At 42.3% G+C, this 21,944-nt stretch overlaps 1 protein-coding gene across 1 annotated transcript in view; it reads right to left on the bottom strand.

Moving 5' to 3' along the window:
• The window catches only part of LOC138630879 (neuronal PAS domain-containing protein 3), a gene marked incomplete at its 5' end in the record, with an annotated part of 199,183 nt that overhangs the window by 100,923 nt on the left and 76,316 nt on the right, over positions 1-21,944 (bottom strand). The gene's annotated exons all lie outside the window — the stretch shown is intronic.

Below are 21,944 nucleotides of genomic sequence, written 5' to 3'. Positions count from 1 at the left end.
GTGCTCTGCTTTCAGCATATGGCTTTTTTTTTTACAGTCCGACCCTCTGGGTTTTTAAAGGAGCAGTTCCCTCATTTGGTTTCCCAGTTTGATCCCAGTACCCACATTAACAGCGACTGGAACAACTGGAGCAGCAGATCCCGTGCTGCAGAGGGGTAATAAAAGCTCGCTCCCCCAGTACCTGTAAACACAATGTTTGTCTGGTTTAATTTTAATGGGCTGCTTCTGAACTTTTGAAAACTGATAAATAATGTGTTTATTTATGGATGGCATAGGTTACAAAAAAATCAGTCTAGTGTCTCGCTGATTCAGGGGGGATTCATATCAATATATGACAGACCGTGAGGTATTTGTTTGATCTTATATTAACGCTACCTCAAAGGTTAACAGTCTTCATGCGAAAGGATTTTGGTTTGCCCGTGCGTATGATTTTTGCTGTGTTCAGCAAACCCTCCCAACTGAACAAACGCTGTCATAAGTTTCAACGTTAATGCACAGGAGATTTTAATCTTTAGCATTAATCAATGCTTTAAAATTGCACAAAGCAACTTTTCTGCTCATTTGGCGGCATGTTTACTTCACTTAAACATCCTCCCACAGAAGGCGAAAACACTGCAGCTTTAGCAGTGCCGGGTGTGAAATTAGTTGACTAATAACAACAGAATATGACACTGCATTGGTCGTCAAAATGAAACCTGTCAATGAAACCATAGAAAAAGTAAATTTCCTTAACATATTTACCATCCAAATTGAAGCTCATGACTCGTGAACTTTTCACCTGAAAGTAAAAAATACATTTCAGAAAAATTCAACACCATCGCCAAATTAAAAGACACGTGCCACCCTTTTGCAGTGAGGGAGTTTAAATATCTGATCGCCATGGTAACAAATTGAAGATCTGTCACAAAAAAAAAAAAAACTACGTTGACCAACAAAACAAAGACACAGTAAAATATAATAAAATAGAATAGTATGTGCCAATTAAACCAATATTCAATCTGAAGGTTGTAAAGTTTAGATCCAGTCGCGTTATGCAGTGCTGCCAGTTATGACGGGAGTTTGAACTTCCTGTTAGTGAGCTGAACTGCTTCCTGTCCAACTAATGTACTGACAAGCAGCATCAAGAGCCAGGCTGACATTCTGTCTGCAAAGGTCAACACACACACACACACACACACACAAACACACACGCACGTGCACACGCACACACACCCAAAATCTTGCTATCATTGCCAAGTCCAAAAGGTCAACTTCATGCTGATTGGTGATAGAACTATCAAATGAACCAATCAATAGCCAGGAGGAGGAGGGGGAAGAGGTGGTGGAGGGGGAGGCTCCAGGGAGGAACGGTTGGAGATGCCAACTCGTCGAGGAAGAGGAGGCGGGAGGATGAACAGAGAGAGAGAGAGAGAGAGAGAGAGAGAGAGAGAGAGAGAGGGAAGAAGAGAAGAAACAGTAGGTGTGGACAGAGAGGTGAGACGAGTGAGGACCAAGCAGAGAGGAAGACGGGAGGAGGAAGGTGGAGAAAGGTCAACATGTCAATATAAGGAAGAGAGCGAGAGAGGGAAGCCGAGATAGAGAGAGAGGAGGAGCGAGAGAGAGCGAGAGAGAGAGACTGAGGGAATAAAAAGGAAGGTTTGGAGGGCTGAGGGAGAGATGGGAGGAAGAGCAGAAGGATGACGAAGGTTCAGAAAGGTCAACACATGTCAATACTGGAAAGAGATCAGTACGTAAAAGTAGAGGGGAGGAGGAGGGAAAAATTAGATGCACCTCGATCTAATTGAGGATGTTTATTTAATTGAAATATCTGTGTCTGTAAAAAGTGTGTTGATTCAGAAGAGATGAAATAATCTCCTGCGCGGAAACATCTGTATAAATATGGCTGATATTCTCCATTTAAAAAGATCTAGACTCATTGCAGTTTCTATTTGCTTGCACAACCAAGAATTTAAATTCTAATATAGATTTAATTATTGTGATCAGATAGCAGGCTCCTGAGGGGCAGTGGCTGAAGTTTTTTTTTTGTATGTTAGAAACAACATGTTCAATAGAAAGACGAAGCCGAGGACAGAGCGAGCAGGAGAGACAGATAACGGCATCAGTGCGATATTGCAGACACTCGGCGCTGTCGCCGCTCCTCGTTTTTAATCAAAAGCAACAATCGACAAGTGGACAGGTGACCCACTACACACACACACACACACACACACACACACACACACACACACACACACACACACACACACACACACACACACACACACACACACACACACACACACACACGGAGTAATAATTCCACTTTTACAGTTATTGCTCAGAGCTCAATATCACTTTAATTCCCTGAAGAGAGGTGTGTGTGTGTGTGTGTGTGTGTGTGTGTGTGTGTGTGTGTGTGTGTGCGTGTGTGTATGTGTGTGTGTATGTGTGTTTGTGTGTGCGTGCGTGTGTGTGTGAGGTTCCAATCTAGTCCGTATCGAAGTCCGGTACTGACCACATCTCTCTCTCTCTCTATGGTGTACTGCAGTAGTCTGTGTTGTAAAGTGACAACTTTACACTGCAGACATTGCAAAGACAATAATATCTAAGTCACTGATGCAGTTTCAGCTGTTTAAGGATTCAAAAATCTTTTGACTCCACAAAATACCTTTCATAAATAAATCCTGCTTTAATTTTTTTTTTTTTTTTTTTACAGATTATAGTTAGCATGTTTGTCATACTCCCTAAATTTCCACCTTGTGTTTTTCTTCTTGTCTTTCTTACCATGTTTTTTTTTTTTATCCTGTCATTTTTACTTGTTCCCTGTTTCCCTCCAACGAAGGTGGAGCTCTCGGCATGTCTCTGTCCTCGCCGGCTGTCAGGCATGTAGATGGTTATCGATTGGTCGACTTGTTCATTGAAACACACTGACAAAGACACACACACACTGAGATGTACATGGTTCTTACAGCTTACCCACTGTTTGATCTCCATTTTCTCTGTCTATTAGGGTTGCCTGTGATGCTTGTGTCTTTCGGTTTTATTTTATTGTATTTATGTCGTGTTTTTCTCTGTTTAAGGCAATATTTTTCAAGTAATTAAAAACGAATTAAGAATAATCTCCACTCAACGTAACTTTTGATGGTGTCACACGTCTGCTGGTTCTAGGAATAAACTGTGGAGCTCAATGTTTTAAACTAACGTGGTCAGAAAAATGACCTTTTGATATGCTGGATACCTAAAGTGCAAACATACGAGGCCACCAAGATGGTTTTGTCAACAGTTTTTTCGTAACTTTATTTTCATTCAATTGTATATTTTACTGTGTGCCTTAGTCAGTTGGTCAACTTTTTTTTCTTTTTTTTTTTACTTATCTTCAATTGGTTACCACGGCGATTAGATATTTTAACTTCCTCACTGCAAAAGAGTGGGCGTGGGACAATCAAACACACGCACACGCACACACACACACACACACACACACACACACACACACACACACACACACACACACACACACACACACACACACACGATGTGTTGTATGATTCAAGGACAGAAGTGTTGATAAATCTCTTTAATGCTCTCCAGATGGATGCTGTTTTGCTTTGCAGTTTAACCTTAGAACACCCTTCCAAAATACACATGCGCATACACACACACGCACGCACGCACACACACACACACACACACACACACACACACACACACACACACACACACACACACACACACACACACACACACACACACACACACACACACACGACACAGAGCAGATGCACGTCAGGATCTCGAGTGACTCTCTCTCTCTCTCTCTCATACTGGGTTCTTTATATCTGGAAAGAGGATAATTTCTGAATGCTGCTCGTTTTGTTCCACAGTCTACAAAAGGTGACATGAACCTACCTGGTGGAGTCAGGGAGAAGTAACTCTACTAGGCCTCTGTAGCCTGCTTCTTATTTTTTTGTTTGCAGCGTAGAGGCTCACCTTCTACCAACATAATATACACACCCAAACTATTTCCACCGACGTTGCTCCAAACTGCAGGCGATCCTGAAATATCACATTCATGAGCAAGGTAAAAACGTGAGGTAACAGTGACCTTTGATCACCAAAATCGTATCAGTTCATTTTTGAGTCCAAGAGGATGGTTGTGCCAAATTTGAAAAAATTCCCTTGACCCGTTCCAGAGATAATGCTTTTAGAAGAATGGGACGGACAGTATGTTCTTACGGATGGAAAATACAAAAAAATAACATTCAGTCACGCCCGTTGCATTAATATACTATATCTCTTGCTCTGATGCGTCTTCGTGAGGCTAACAATGTTATAGAACAGATATAAAACATGATTGAATTTGATAGATTCTTGGCAAAGCAACAGGTCAACTGGCTGGTATCAATTTTTGAATCATAAATAAACAATTATATGTCAATGTTAAGTGGGAAACTTTTTCTGGAACCAAAAGTTTCTCAAATTTTTTCACTTCATGACAACTACTACTTCTCACCGAGCATAAGATATTAATTACAGTAGCACTTAATTACTGTACATTACACACGCTAGACTGTGGCTAGTACTACTGTTGGCACCACAAAATATCAGTGGAATACCATTTGGGGGGACTCTTCCCAATGGCTGGGACACACAATATGGACCATTATCACAGAATACATAATAAAATGCACACGCACACACTTATTTATACAAAACAAATGACTAAAAACAATGCCCACCCTTCATTTTTCTCCCTCGCTCTCTGGCTCATCACACGCTCACTCATTCCCTTTAAAGCCATCTTCCTGATTACCTTAATGATAAAAGATACACTGATAACATCTTCAATATTAGGAAGAGAACGTGTAATTACAATGCTCATTTAATCAATTATCCCCGCAGTTATGGCGCGAACATTACCATTCAGCCGTGTATTTGTTAATCTGCGGTGGCGTAAATGTGTTTTTTTTGTGTTTTTTATCACGCCGGCACACGCAAGCGCGGCAGTTTAAATTAGGAGGAAGCAACTCCAAACGTTTGCAATCATGATTCATCATTTGCAGAATACATGCAAATGATCATCAGCACTTTACAGTTTAATGAAGTGGTTTGTTAATTCTTAGTCTTTAGTGAACAGTGCCGGTTCTTCAAATGTTACTTTGCCTATGTTTTGCATGTGAAGGCCATTACCTTTGGAGTGAAATTAAAGCCTTCTCTCAGACAATACCTCAATGAAGTGTTGCTCTATGTGTTCTGGAAATAATTTAGGCCTTTAAGACAATTTATATCCCGTCTCCTACAAACAGTCAACATCGGTTAGCTGTTTGTAAATTCCAGAAGTACGGGACCGGCTCCAAATAAAACTATGGCAGCAATTGACTCGCATTCAAAAAGTATCAACTTCAAATTCAATAAATGTTTTTCACAAGTCATTATGGTGTCATTAACTACATTCCCTCCGTCTGATCAGTGTTACGGTGTTTTTTCTGAAAATACGAGGGTGGATCGAAAAGTTAAGAGACTGCTCCAGTTGCCCCCGAAAGGTGCGCAACACCATAATGTGCATGGAGCCAGGGAAAAGCTGTAACCTTCGCGAGTAAGAATTCCAAGTTTCAACGCTTAAACACAAAAAGCACCCGAGTTACACATGGTTTTGTGAGCACTGGTCCGGGTGCATCTGCCATTTCTCAGAAGATATAACCAGAGGGTGCACATTAAACTTTGTGTCAAACTCTGAAAATAAGCACCGGAGACCTTTGCAATGCTTCAGAACATTTAAGGTAATGAAACAAGGAGCCTAGTGAGGTGTTTTGGGTGACATTTGTGTTTCCCAGAGGCAGAACGTCCCAGTCCAATAACCAAAAAAATGTACATCAGGTCAGGCCCCCAACCAGGTGGGTTTTCTTTGACATTCGCGGGGTTGTGCACCATGAATTCGTCCCCCCAGGGTGAAACGGTCAACACCGAGTTCAACAAACAAACTGCGAACTGTGGCGTGATGGCGCTTTGGTTCTTCAACAGAACAAAAGCCAAGTTTTCTCGCCCACAACAACACAATCTTTGCCTCTTCTGGCTGGATTTGACCCCCTGCTCCTCCCTTTCAGTTCCCCGACGATTTGTCCCAAACTTTAAATGTGCGCTCTCTGCTCAAGTTTCAGGTGTATTCGGTAATCCTGGGACAATACTTCAGTATTATAAGATATGAAGCAAAAACGGAACCAAACAAAGCAGGTGATTACGATACAACCAGCCTTTAACACCACTGAAAACAGTGGAAATTATTTATTACATTTTTGTAAATGTGAAGAATTAGTCGCAGGGAACCAATTAATGAGATTATTGTATTTAGATATTGTCTTCCTTTTTTATGATAACCATAAATATGGATAAGATCCATATAAAGATCGGTTTCTGAGGTTTACATAAAGACACCCCGCTCCACAGTCGAACAGAGAGAGGGAGGGAGGGAGGAAGAGAGAGAAGTGGAGATGGAGAGAACGGAGGGCGGAGGACGAGAACAATGGCGAGAGAGCACAGAGAGAAAGAGGGAGAGAGATTATGATTCCAAAGCAGGGGACAGCATTTGTCTTCATTTGGTGTGACTGCCTTCATGCGTTATTATTAGTGGCTGTCGGAGAGACAGAGAGAGAGAAGAGAGAGAGAGAGAGGGAGAGAGAGAAAGAGAGAGAGAGAGAGAGAGAGAGAAAAAAAAACAAGACTGGAGAGCAATAGGAGGAAGAGAGAGAGCTTTGGTTACCCAGCAGCAGGTGGTAAAAGAAATCAGCCACTGAGAAACACACACACACACACACACACACACACACACACACACACACACACACACACACACACACACACACACACACACACACACACACACACACACACACACACACACACACACACACACACACACACACAGAGTGGCTGTTAAGTTGGAGGCGGTCCAGGACATGACATCTATTTTAAATATTTGTCCTGCTCACAGGGAGATGAAGGAAGGTCAATGGTCTCTACACACACACACACACACACACACACACACACACACACACACACACACACACACACACACACACACACACACACACACACACACACACACACACACACACACACACACACACCAGATAGCTTCAGCAGGTTAGCGGGCAGTTTACCGGACATATTTCATTCATAAGACAATTTCCATGACTTTCAAGGTTCCGGCGGACAAATGCTGTCTATCTCTGCACTTCATCAGTCGGTGAATCATCTTGGATGAATTGTTACGTTTGCGAGAGGAGTGTTTACTGGGTACAAAAACAAAAGTGTGATTTGCGGCAGGCTTTCCGTGTAAGGCCAGTGTCTGTAACACTGTCGCCGTAAAACTTTCCTGTCACTGTCACATTTGGTGGTTTGGTGTAAAGCATTAAACATCTGTTCATAAATTTGCTTCAGTGATGTGACGTTGCTCGTCGTTCCAAACGATGTACTTCTCTAAGTGCACTAACAAAAAGCGCTCTCGCATGTTAGGACTCTTCCTCGTGTCGTGCAGGATTTTCCACAGTGTAAGTGTTGTTTCAAACCGCACACTGCCGCTCTGCACTGAAACAACCGCAGCACGTGGCTAAATCACCCGTCGAAATATCTGCAGCTTTAATTATTTCACCCCGAATTGAACGTGTTATTATGCCCTCAGTTTAACACACTCGATAAACACACTAATAGCTTCTCCCTAACAGCAGTAGTGGAAAAACAAACACTTTTGTATGGTGTTAAGCTGCAGCTTCCTCCAATGCCTTAATTTGAAAATTCTTCACAACGGTGGCCCCGCCCCCTTCCTCTACGTAGCCAAGATGGCCACCGTTGAGGGTGGAAAGAAGTCCGGCATTTCACACTTCTTTTTCTTTGAGTGCATAGTCCCGGTACCCGCAGTGCACGGCATGTTTCTGTGCTTGACGGTGTGAACGCACGCATGTACTCCAAAGAGTGAGCGTTAGTGCACAACTACGCCATTTGGAACACAGCGCCGGTCTTCATGCCAAGTTACGCTAACGACCAACTAACCAATCACATCCTTACTTCCTCCAACCAACATGCAGGCAGCTAAAACTCTGTCATGCTTGAAATTCTTTCACTGTATCTTTCATCCAGATCTCATTTCCAGTTTAACAAATTAACTTCTATTGATGTTCAGTGTTTTTTCCTCTCTGTGTGTTCCAGTTATTAATCCATAAACTTGCAGCGAAAACAGCGGCTTTGTCTGTTTCCTCCACAGTAACGATTTCTGTATATTTCTCTGCAGATGAAGTGCTCTGAGATTGGAAATGATTTTTTTTTTCTTTTCTCAATCTCATTAAGATGATTCTTTTCCTCCTGTGTCCCCCCGTCTTCATCCCTTTAGATTTCTTCGTCCTTCTTTAGATATGCAACTTCGATTCGATCAGATATATCCTCCACCCTTGTTCGATTCCTCCTGTTTGTTTTGATTTCGTTTTGGTTCAGATCTTCTAAAACACACTCAGTTTGATGCACACGGGTGCGCAGATGCAAACTCATGCACACAAGGATGTTCAAATGCACATACACAGACACATGCAGACTAACAAGTATACATGAGTGGAACATCACAATAAGAAACACAGGGGCACAAAAAAGCTGCGTGAAAAAGTTGCTTCTCTCTTCTAGCTCCTTTCTCTAACCAGCTGATTTAGTGCTGAGGCACGCACTGGAGTGGAAAACAAACGCCTCCAGCAGCAGCAGCAGCAGCAGCGCCAGCAGAGCGAGAGGTTATGTTTGACACACCGCTAACTCTCACGGTAAAAATTTAAAGAGACTCGGTTTACAGCAGGCATCCAGCGCCCGGAGTGTACAAGGTGTGGATGAGTCCGACAGCAGGAGGGCAAACGTACCCCGCCGCAGTAAACCCCACCCGTCTGGGTACTCCCTCACGGGGCAAAACCAACACTGTAAGAAGAAGAAGAAGGAATCTCTCCTTGATTGCTGACATGGAGAACGAGGTAGGCTTGTTTTATGTTTCGTGTGGAGAAATTCTGACAGACTATAGACATGTTTGAAATAAAGATCTAAAACCCCAAAACCCAAATCAGACAACGACCTAACTACACATCAAACAAAACCAGACAAGACCAAAAACCCAACTAGACCACACCCAACCGGACTAGTCCAGACAGAACCGAGCCAAATGAGACTAGAGCAAACCAGACTAAACAAAACCAGAACAAAAAAACAAATCATACCAGACCAGACAAACCCAAAGAAAATCACAAACCAGACCAGTTTGACAGTCTCACACACACCCACACACACACACACACACACACACACACACACACACACTCAGGCAACAGATCGGTGATGGGAGTGAAGCCATAACCTTCCCCTCCCTACCCACAATCCCTCTGGGGACTGCCCTCACCAGCTGCTGCTGCTGCCGCCTCCCTGACTGAGAGCCAGACACACACACACACACACACACACACACACACACACACACACACACACACACACAGTTAAAATTAGAGAGAGACAAAATGAGAAGGAAACACGGGATGAGAGAACGCGGAGGGAAAGAGGGACAAACGAGGTGAGAGAGACAGAGAGACAAAATCACGGAGGCGTTTCCCGTTTGATTAGAGCAGATTTCTCTGTTGGATTGTAGTGATTATGGAGGGTGACAGAGCCAGGTGACTGAGACATGCCAGCACGTGCACGCACGCACGCACAAATAAATGTGCTCATGACACTGTAAAACACACACACACACACACACACACACACACACACACACACACACACACACACACACACACACACACACACACACACACACACACACACACACACACACACACACACACACACACACACACACACACTGCTTGACTCGCTAATGTGAATATGCCACGTGTTTCACATCCTGTCTGCATCTAGCCCGGGAGTCTCAGTGGGGCTTTGAGTTTTATGACGGCAAACTGAAAACATCGCACAAACCCCAGTTTGATGTCACAACATAAACAGACATGCAAACAAAACAAAACAAAAATACACAAATCAAATTATATGGAAACATGATATCAGTGATAAACACACAATTAATGTAGTGGAGCCGTCAAGGTATTAAGAAACTACCCTGACTATCTATGGAGCGATTGGAGTGCCACGATAATAATAATCTGCAAAAGAATACGTAAATTCATGTGGAAATATAAAGGGAAATAAATAAATACAAAAATGTGGGAATATAATGATAAATAAACAATTGTTATCTTTCCTTTTCACTTTACTTGTCAGGTAAAGGAAATTAAATATGGGAAAAGCAAAAGCAATATTCATTTATTTATTCTTTTACAGATTTATTCTTTATTATGGCACTGCTACTGCTCCATAACTATCAGTATGAAAGGGGAAAAATAATATTAGACCCTTCCATCCACCCCAACCTCCTCTCCATCACCAGACCTCCTCCTTTGGTCCTGTTATAACTGCTACAGCCACGAGACGGCGCTGTCCCTAGACACCTATGTTGTTCTGGTGGCGTTCCCTGAAACCACCACTGGAAGTCGCTTCCCAATAAAACACTGCCATAGCTTGAAACAAGCCGCTTGCATAAATGACATATGGGGTCATTAATAGGAGGACAGTCGCTATGGAAACAAATGAGAGCGGGCCAAATGACGACAGAAAAATGGAAAAGCGCCGAAACTGAAATGTAAGCAGCTGCACGAGAGGCGTTTCCGTTATTCCGTCCGCGATACCGAGAACCGGAGGAGAGGCTCGGATATCGAACAACAAAAGGAGGGGAAGAGAGGATGAGAGGGATGGAAGGAAAAAAAGAGAGGAGAATGGAAAGAGCAGAGGAAACAACTAAATAAAAGCATCTTGGAGAGGGAAAGAAGCAGAGAGAAGAAAAGAGAAAATCCCCCAGTCGTCTCTGTGACAGTAAAACCATTAATCCACATGCTCACAACCTTATAATGAAATTATTCTACAGAATCCGCTTTCACTGGTAGAGTGTGTGCGAGTGTGTGTGAGTTTGTGTGCGGGAATGTGTACGCAAGCAGATTAATTTGGCAGGGGGTGAGGATTCGCTCTATCCTGAGTCTGGAGAGGAGAGGAGGGTTTTACATCTCAACCCCTGCCTGTTCGAGCTCAGCAATCGTAACACACAAACACACACACGCGCACACACACACACACACACACACACACACACACACACACACACACACACACACACACACACACACACACACACACACACACACACACACACACGTACACAAACAGAGGAACACGAGGGAAAACACACACATCACGGAGGAACAAATACATGTGGCAACACACATCAATAAATATGCAATTACACACAGCAGCATGCGCACACATGCGGTCGGAAAACGAGCAGACGCGCGCACGCACGCACGCACGCACACACACACACACACACACACACACACACACACACACACACACAGAACAAAGCGACAGAGGGACGGAGATATAATCTGATCGTCTTTTTATTGTTGCCGTTTGTTCAATTGTCACTTTGGCTTTCTGGTGATCCTCTGTTTCCTTTGATCTCTCGCTCTCTCGTACACACGCACGCATTCACGCACGCACACGCACGCACGCACGCACGCACGCACGCACGCACACACACACACACACACACACACACACACACACACACACACACACACACACACACACACACACACACACACATTTCTCGGGCAGCCAAAAAGATCAACTGCATCACAGCGAGGATGTGTTCAGGGGTAGGATGTGATTTTGGTGGACTGTTCTATCCTCTCCTGCTCTCTCTGACCATCAACATCTCGTTTTTAACAATTTCATTTGATATCCGCTTCGAACCTTTTTGATGTGCAAAAAAAAAAAAAAAAGAAAAAAAAAGACTGCTACGGTATATTGCGTGGTTAGCCGACAGACATTAAGATGAGCGGGCAGGATTTGGGGAATTTAAAGCTGCAATAATTGATTGTGATGATCTGTGTACACAACGTCTCGTAATCATCACCTTAGAAAGTGGTTGTGGCAAAAATTACACATCCAGCAGACGCAGAGCAACATCTCATTTGTAGGAGTTGTGTTTGTTTCCACCTAATAAACGCAAGTCAAATATTTACTCTTCTTTTGGCTCTATTTTGGTCTCCACCTCCTCAGAACCACATGTGGATCTTAAGCTGTTTGATGTTCCACTCTTTTCTTAAACTAGTTAAACATTTTCTACTAAACCAACTTCGATAGGAGCGCTTTGAGTAACACAAAACACTGCATAAAAATATATATTACTGCAGCTTTAAAAATCTTTATACTGTAAATAATCTGGACACGGAAGTTTCGTGAAATTTCTCCATTTGTCAGAAGAAGTAGCTTTAAACGCTTCTCAAAGTTGCCTGAAGATGACGTTAAACTTAAACCTGACTTTGCATATTTATCTGTCAGTTAGTTTCCATATATATTAAAAAATACTTATATCACAAAGGCTAAGTTGTGAATTGTTCGGTATGAAAATGAGGATTAACGTGCAGTAAACAGCACTCGGCGTGCTTCCCTTTACAAAGCATGTTCCTGAGCGGAAGTTAAGTTTAACTTTAAACTGCTGATAGACAGTTAAGCTTAAAGTTACCTTTAAGCTCATAATAAACGTCAAGTGGAGGTTAATGTACATTTCAATGATATGTTGTGAATATCATAACTCCTGTATCAGATCTGGTTTATGACGAACAATATGTGCAGCGTAAATAAAAATAAAACTCAGAAAATGTCTTTTCAGGGAGAAGAAATGAATATATAAAGCAGAGGACGTTGATAACTGAAATTACCAGATCAATTGTACAACAAAACTCATTAATTTTCATACAGAACTTTTCATTTTCCAATTTAAACATTACTTATCTTACATTAAACATCACTTAACAAAGACAATCAGTGTTCAGGGTCAAAGTAGAGACGTACAAATTCACAAAATTAGTCAAAAACAACAACTATGAAGTGTATGATTATTCAGTTTTTATAAAGTGTGTTAACAAGTACGAGAAGCCGCATCAGGTCGAATTAGTTATGCTGCTTTTGGGAAACACTTGTTTTAAGCTTAAGATGTGTTGGATGAAATTTCAGATAGTTTTAGCCACAGTTAATCTTCCGACTTACTTTAGAACAGCAAGGAGACAGACTGACGAACCTCTTTTAGCACTTTTGTTACCTCGCTAATTTTTCTGTTCTTCCCCTCCCTCAGCTCGTCCTCCTCCCCTTCCTTCCTCCCATCTCGGCCCTGAGCCTGTTGAAATTCAGTCCATCTCTCAAGGTTGTTAACTCTCTCTCCCCCCTCTCTCTCTCTCTCTCATCGGCATCACGTCGCCAGCGAGGGTGTCAAAGTTCACGGCGATCTGCCTGCGTCCGCGGTCCTCACCCCCGGGGCCGCTTGATTGACAGCAATCAGGACTAACCTCCCCCCTCCACCCCTCTGCCTCCTCCACCTGTCAAGACAAAGTGGCTGATTGTGCGTGTGTGTGTATGTGTGTGCGCATTTATGGACTATTTCCTCTGTCATTTTTAATTATACAAATGATATTCAGCTTCAGCGCCCCCCCGCCCTCCTCCTTCCAAAAAAGAAAAAAAAAAAAAACTCCCATAATCCCCCAGTCCACCTTCCCACCAGACGCAGTCAGGAGGGCACCGCCGCGCCGCCATTAGCATAAGAGTGTGTTTGTTTAAAGAGCCCGTCCCGCCTACAAAATCAAACAATCAGAGATGCAGACAAGCCTCGGCCTATTGACTGCATAAATAATAAGACCCCGCACTCGTCTTTTTTTTTCTCCGTTTCCTTCTTTTCACCATCGTGTTTTTAAAAAAAAAAAAATTTCCTTTCACCTCTTTCGCTCTCTGGACGCTTCGTTTATTGGTTCAGAGCTCTTTCTTTCTTCTCTCTCTCTTTGCAAGTTATTCCCACTGCTAATGAACCTGCCGGACCTCACAGGAAGTCGGGAGAGGGGGGTTGTGGGTAATCAGGATGCGAGGCTCGACGCTCACCGCCGTGACCTTTAGTCTCGCCGCCGCCGGGTCACGGCGGGCCTCTGGAGTCATCTGCACATGCAGGCTGGCAAAACCCCGCATGAAACTCCACTGCTTTACGTGTGTGTGTGTGTGTGTGTGTGTGTGTGTGTGTGTGTGTGTGTGTGTGTGTGTGTGTGTGTGTGTGTGCTTTTGAATATGCAGGTCTTCAAAATTCATCTCAAGGCGTGGAGTTCAATGCTCAGACACGGAAGGAGTGAGTAAAATATATCTGAAGTACTTCATCTGACACACGAGGCACCGCTGAGGAGTTTGTGTGTTTGATAATTCAACATTAACCTGAAGATGTTTTTCTTTTCTTTTTTTTCTTAGCACTACACTTGCACTATGCATGCTATCATTTTGATATTATATTAAAAAAAACAAAATCATAAATTGATACATTTTATAAAACAGCGAAAGCTCAATAGTATGCAGGCAGCATATCTAACTTAATTTTTGCGTGTCAATATCTGTCAAAATAAGGGAAATCCAAAAGTGCTTCTTCCACATTCCTACTTTTAATATGATGGTTATATTTAAGCCTTTTTTTTTTTTTTTTTTTAATGACTTCTTAAAGTAAACTTCTGTAGCTCTCATTACATCCTGGGAAAAGTCAAGATTACATGAGTGTTGAATACGTGTACACCTTTTGAACTTTTGGCTAAAATACATCTTAAAACTGCTCTAGAAGTGGGATGTCTGTCCGTTTCTTTTTTGAGAAGGCCTTCAGATTCACCCGATATGCACGAGTTGTTGTACATTTTTAGACTTAATAAAGACATTCAGATTTTTTTTTTTTTTTTAACAGGGAAACCAAACAGAAAAACCTCAATCTCAGATGTTGGAACTTTCTTGAATGCATCCTCCAAAAAAAAAATTGAAACAGTCAAACTAAAAAGTCAAAAGTAGATTAGCTACACCGTGCAAAACCTGCGGTATGTCCCTTTAAATCCCTCACTGAATCCCTCCTCGTCTGGAAGTCACTTTCTATTTCATCGCGCTGCGTCTCACCTGTCTGACTTCCTCTTTGTCTTCCCGCGGACCTGCCTCCCCGTCAGATGACGCACACACTCATCCCTTTCTGTTTTATAAACCGCCACAGTAATATTCACCATAATCCAGCGGGTGCAACAGATCCGTCCTGTCATCCCTCCGTCTCCTCGTCTAATTTTTACCTACGGTGACACTCATTGGCTGACAGCTTGATTGACGGGGCTGACAGGAAAGCAGTGTCGCGTCCGCGCGCCGTCGCTGTCGTCTTTAATTTCCCCCTCATCGCCGTGACAACCCACGGGCACCTTACATCTGTTTTACACGCCGCGGAGCGAAGCGGTTGGTTAACAGCTGCAGGTGAAGGTGACTCAAACGCTTCTGCTCAGATCAAACGGGACAAGTCTGCTGGGGTTTTCTTCATCACGTCAACTGCTGCTGTTGATCAGTGCTCGTCAATAAAACTTCAATCTACACTTGATCTATTTAATCTGTACCATTTCAAATCAACGTCTTTTTAGTCATTGTGTAATCTGTAGCACGACTGCAGGACTTTCAAGTTTTGTTGCATTCATTTCGATTTGAAAGAACAAATGTATTTTTACAAACGTGAAACCTGTTTGAATAAGCGTTACTTTGTAAATCTATGGTCACTAACACTTGTAAAAGTTTCTTTTTTTTTTCATTTTTTTTTTCCAAAATGACTGCAAATGAAGTGCTTTTTCTTAAATCTATTGTTTTATGTCCATAAACCTCGACGCCAACGGCGATACTGACGCGTGAATTTTGTGTGCGGCCTACTTCTACTCGTCTTCCCGTCTCCCTTCTGTCTCTTGTCTCCCTGCTGCAGACAAACAGGCCGTCCTCTGCACGCTGTGAGTTTGGTTCTCACATGGAGACACACGCACAAGAAAACAGGCTGTGTGTGTGTGTAACAGGTGGGAACCCCCCTCCCCTCACCCTCAAACACACACACACACACACACACACACACACACACACACACACACACACACACACACACACACACACACACACACACACACACACACACACACACACTCTCTCTCTGCCAGGTGCTCTGCCAGCCTCAAAGAAACACACAAAGAAAATGACAGTCTTTTCTTGTCTTTTTTTCTCTTTCCGGCGGTTCACTTTTTGACTTTATTAAAGCAAAAAAAAAAAAAAAAAAATAACCACATGCCGTCTTTCTCCTCATCAATCACTGTCTAACTCTTCACACTTTTTTTTTGGACAAACTCAGCACAGTTTACTTTACTACTACCCCCCCCACACACACACACACACACCCCTCCCCTCCCCGCCCCCCTTCTGTTTAATTAGTGTCCGTCTGTCCGCCGCCTCTTCATCTTCAAACAGCACATGCTGTCTGTAAAAACACCAAACATCAATCTGCTCCTCAAAGTCCAGACAAAAAAAAATTTTTTAAAAAAAAATCACCACAACACTTCATCAGCAACAAAAACGAAACTTCCTTCCACTTCCTGACCGGCTCAACTTAAACAAGAAATCTGTGGATTTGTTGTGCTGATGTTTGTGCTGATCTTTAAATTCCTTAACGCCGTCAAAAAAACCTCCGAAGAGATCCTTACGTTTATAATAAGACTCTGCAGCTGCGTCCTTCTTTAACCACCTCGTCTCCCATCATGATTTTATAAAATGTATTTGAAACCGCAAATGCGTTTTGAAGAGAAACACTATTGCAACCAGACTTTCTATAAATGTTATAAAGAAACAGTCAATTAACATATTTGGTCAGAAATGCTTATGTTGCTACTGAACATATCAGCAATGTGTTCACTGACAGCTTCATTTTTTTTTTTTTTTTTGTAAAGTTTAATATTCACTTCTAAAGACAACAGCATTATTACTTCTTCATGGTTAAGTTTAGGCGCCTACAGCAAATGTAATAAAGTTAGGGAAAAACCCTGCACGTGACTGCATCCTTATGTCGCCCCAAATAAAAATTGGTCGAAGAAGTCGGTTGTTTTAAAATGCATTTTCAAGCAAACAGCGTTGTTCATTAAAAGCACAGCCTGAGAAAATAGGTATTTAAAAAAAAAAAATCCAGGATGTGTGAGCCTAGCATAGCAAAAACACTGAAAGCATTAGGAAACTGCTAATATTACCCACCAAATAAAGTTCAGAAGTGTCCTTTTTTATGTTAACACATAAAATCAAAGATGAAAAACATCCTCTCGCATGCAGAAACGTTGCACGTGGGGCTTTGGTGAGATTTATTTGGTATTCGATGAGTTTGCGGTCTTTTGAAACAGTAGAGATGGGTTTAACAGTGTGTTTATGGGTTTTAACTTAAGTCACAAATATCAGTACAAGACCTTACGACAGCAGTAACAAATGTCAAAGGAGCAAATTATTAAACTACATTGCTATTTAATAGGGTTTATGTTACGTGTTAGTTATATAAGGTTTTGTATATGATAACTGTATTAAATATTTTCTCTCATACTTTTGAGCAGCCGTCTAACTGCTTCCGTTTTACTGTACCTGAAAGCTGCAGACATCCAGGTTTAAAAAAACAAAAACAAAAAAAATAGTTTTCCTTTGACTTTCACAACTTGTCAGTTGCATGCTGCCATCGTACTTTAGCATGCGAACACATGATAGCGCAACGTCGAGATGCTGTGTAAGTTACAGCAAAAACTTTGAAAATGAAACCCAAATTGTCGAAAAAAACACAACCGGAATTATCCCACAAATATCAAATTATTTTTAGTTAAATAGGTCAGATAAGGGATTTAAGAGGATCCAGATTCGATTAGAGGATTAGATGGTAACATTGATAAAAAAAAAAAAATTAAAAAAAAGAAGAAAAAAAAAAAAGCTGTTGAACATCGACAACTCGGGCGTCACTTGTTTTTCAAAACTAAAATTTTCTGCCCAATAAAGCTCGACGACGAATCATCCCTGCAGAGTCCGTGCTTTTTCTGACACTGATCTCTATTGATGAGTAATAAAGTTCATACAAATACAATCTTCACTCACTTGGTCTCACTCACACACACACACACACACACACACACACACACACACACACACACACACACACACACACACACACACACACACACACACACACACACACACACACACACACACAGAGCAGCGCAGACCTGACAGCGGGGGTACACACGGAGCTTTACATCCTGTTTAATGACTGCTCCCTCTCTCTCTCTTCATTAAGCGTTATCAACCTCTCTGGCCTAATCTCTCTGAAATTAGTGTCTGGTCTCTACCACCTAAGCGACTGGCTGGCATTCATTAGCGCTGCGTTTTAGCCAAATCAATCACGCCGCACCCCGTCTGCCACGCTTTCTTAAAATGTCATCCTCAAACTTCTCACAATCAATTAAGCGGGAGATTAATGAGGCCAATTTGCCGCCAACACGTCGGCCTTCCTCCTCCGCTGAAAAGGCCGCAAACACACACACACTTGCAACCATGTAGGGAACACACTCGGGATGATATATGTACAGAGAGGAGACGTGTTGACACGCGAACACGCGCGCGCGCGCACACACACACACACACACACACACACACACACACACACACACACACACACACACACACACACACACACACACTCAGGTGCATGTGTGCACATAGAATGCTATTTCCTGTAGAGCGCATGCTTGTCGTGGTGGTGAGTGAACGTTTAGTTTATACAAACTCGGAGAGAAGATTAATTTATGTCGAATAAAATAAAGAAATTCGATATAACGACGATCCGATATCCAATCACATCCGTGCACAGCCTAAATTGTCTATAATTTGGTCATTCTTCTAAGGTGAAATTTCAGATCACCCCGTCTGTGTTTATAAAAGTCCAAAAATGTGGACGCTAAGAGGAAAATTAATCATAAGTGGATTTAATATTAAAAACCTGACACAAAAATCACAAAGATAATTTTGGAGGGGAATTTGATCTCTAAACTGATATATTTAATGTTCACAAATGATGTTTTTAATTCAAAATATACAATATTTTGCAATGCAGTTCGTTTGAACTGATTATGGAACTGAGTCCATTAAAAACTGCAACACCGCGCCCCAAAAACTGCAGTTCCTCGAATGCCCACTTGAGGCCATGTGGACTGCTCTTCGGGAAACCAACGGGTGACGATCTCCTTAGTCCGTCTGAGTCCTTTTGTTCGACTCCTGTTTGCACTTTCAGCATTACTTTTTCTGCTAATGACAAACAAACCATCCCTGCTGTTGTTGCTGCACTTCCCAGTGGCAAACCGGTGGGATGCTTTTATCCTAAAGAATATATATAAAATGTGGTTTGTTTGTCGCCACGTTAGCAGAGCTCCATTAGGGACGATCTTCAGTAAAAAAAAAAAAAAAAACAGGTCAACTCAACCAGACACGGACATATTATGCACTTGTTGGTCAATGGGTCAGTTCTGAATGTTGCACTTAGGAATGGTACAAACAAAAACGGCTACACTGAGCTGAAAAGGGCTGCGAGTCCTCCAATACGTTGTCATGGTAACAGCAAGTTTATAATAAAAAACTATTTTTAAATCATTAAAAATCAATATGGGCTATTGAGTGGAGATTGTTTGAGAACGGACAACTTTATCCATTAAAAATGAAGTATGCAACAGAACAAAGTATGCAAAAAAAAAAAGAAAAAAAGACGGCGTGTGCAACATGACACAAAATGTAGTAATTGGAAGCAGGTCATCTTTGAAAAGGAGTCTTTATATTAAGGACACATTCTAAGAGCAACACTCATTACTTTGCACACACTCATGCTCTCACACTCTCTCACACACACATAAAAACACACGCTGCTTTTCCCTCTTCCAGGTGAGGGGAGGTCCACATTGTTTGTGTCACTTCCAATCTCACATCTGCCTCATCTGGTTGTCATAGCAACTCTCCGGGGATTATAACAAGGTATTATGGGATGCTTTCGAGTCTCGAGCTGCTGGATCAGAACACGGGTGTTAACACTCGCAGACACACACGCGCACGCGCGCGCGCGCGCACACACACACACACACACACACACACACACACACACACACACACACACACACACACACACACACACACACACACACACACACACACACACACACAAGGCTCGACACGGCGACGGTGCTCAGCGCAGCGTGAGCGAATGCGCGGTGGCTCGGCTTGTTCCAGCCCCGTGTTAACACTCGCACATGACAACATGATGTGCAGAGCGGCGGAAGAGGGAGAGTCGGTTGTCACGGCGACACGCTCAGTCCGCCCCTTGCAGCTGTCTGCGGGATTAAAGCAGGACATATAAAGAACAAATGCAACAATAAGGAGTTGTAACAGAAGCAGCTGTACGCGGCACTAATGCGTGACGTCCTGAGTGGCTTGAGTTTGGGAACAGCGCCCTCTAGCTGCCAGCAGGTCACTCAGACAGAGTGTTTGCATCGAGGGCTTTGATTCGATTTAGCTGAACTACCTCTTCCGACCAAAATGACAGAAGTCTGCATGTGACGCGACGATGTTCAGCCCTGACAAACGCTATTTTGCAAACAAAATGTGAACCTGAAAACTGCTGCAAGATGCACTGCAGTTACTCCAAACGCGCATGAGAGCAACTGGAAAGTGAAGCTTTTCTGAGCCAGAACAACCAAAGTGAGTTGTATCCACTCCAAGAAGAGCGCTTTTAAGATGAGGAGTAGAAAAAGACAACCAGCTGGTTTGATTGAATGGATTGTGAGAATTTTTTTTTTTTTAAACATAAATTAAAGTTGCTTATGTGGTTAACGAAACAATATTGACTGTTATATAGGCACTTAACTGAGCAGAGGAATCCAACTACAATGAGTCTAACATGCATTTACATATTTATTATTTACGATTGAAAAGTAATATAAATATACGCACACTTAAAGCAAAAAAGAAGAGCCCATTTCTTGCGAACTGAAAAGCCACTGTGGAAAGCCATTTGGAAGTACTTCCATTTTTCTGCTCCTTTAACCTGAACTCCACTAAATTTCCAAAGCAAACATTGTACTTTTCCCACTATATTTTACCGCTATAGTTACAAATGAATTTGCAGAATCTGGTTCATTAATAAGGGAGGTGATGCAGTTATAAAACCACAAAAGGAGGAGGTCGGGGTGGATGGACGGATCATTAAAACATTGGACTTGAACACAGGGGAACTCCATTTGTTTCCCGTTTCATGATAAAAAGTAGTTTTAACAATTATTCCATAACTTTAATCTCATGTTTATTATTGTAGCGATGACGACGAAGGGACTCTATCTTAAACCAAACATTGGCCTTTCCCTGAAAATAACCGGGTTGTTTTTTGCACTTTAAACCTAATCTAAACACGAGTAAAAACACGTGTGTTGATAATACAATTACACTGATCCCTTGTTCTCTCTTTATTCAGCCTTATCAAGCCTAACTTCTATTAGACGACCAACGGCATTTCGATGAGCATCCATCGACAATAACATCACGGATTTAGCAGCAAAGGCAAACACCCCAACATGGCTCTTCTGCGGCATTAGTTGTCTTATTTAACTAGGATTCGGTTCATGCTATTGCCATTTGTGACAGCCCTACTTTTGACCCCCGTGCTGTCATTTGATCCAAACATCAAAGAACGCACTCCGACGCAACAGAGCTCAAATTTCAGAGCCCGAGGTGATATCTTTGAAATGCTTGTTTTGTCCAATTAACGGTCAACTGACCTTCTCTCGTTGGTGTACGACATTTACCATGAAGCCTCCCCATACACTACACCCACAGTTCGACTTCTCAGCGATCATTAATGTGTCTTATCCGGTCCGTCCTCGCCACCGTTACTCAAAACTAACCGGAACTATTAACCTGCTCTTATT

This window comes from Brachyistius frenatus, unplaced genomic scaffold, assembly GCF_029030835.1.
Source record: "Brachyistius frenatus isolate BFR_SWC_R1_liver_20210118 unplaced genomic scaffold, ASM2903083v1 Contig_143, whole genome shotgun sequence".
NCBI classification, from domain to species: domain Eukaryota; kingdom Metazoa; phylum Chordata; class Actinopteri; family Embiotocidae; genus Brachyistius; species Brachyistius frenatus.
This window is presented reverse-complemented; position numbering and strand designations above follow the sequence as displayed.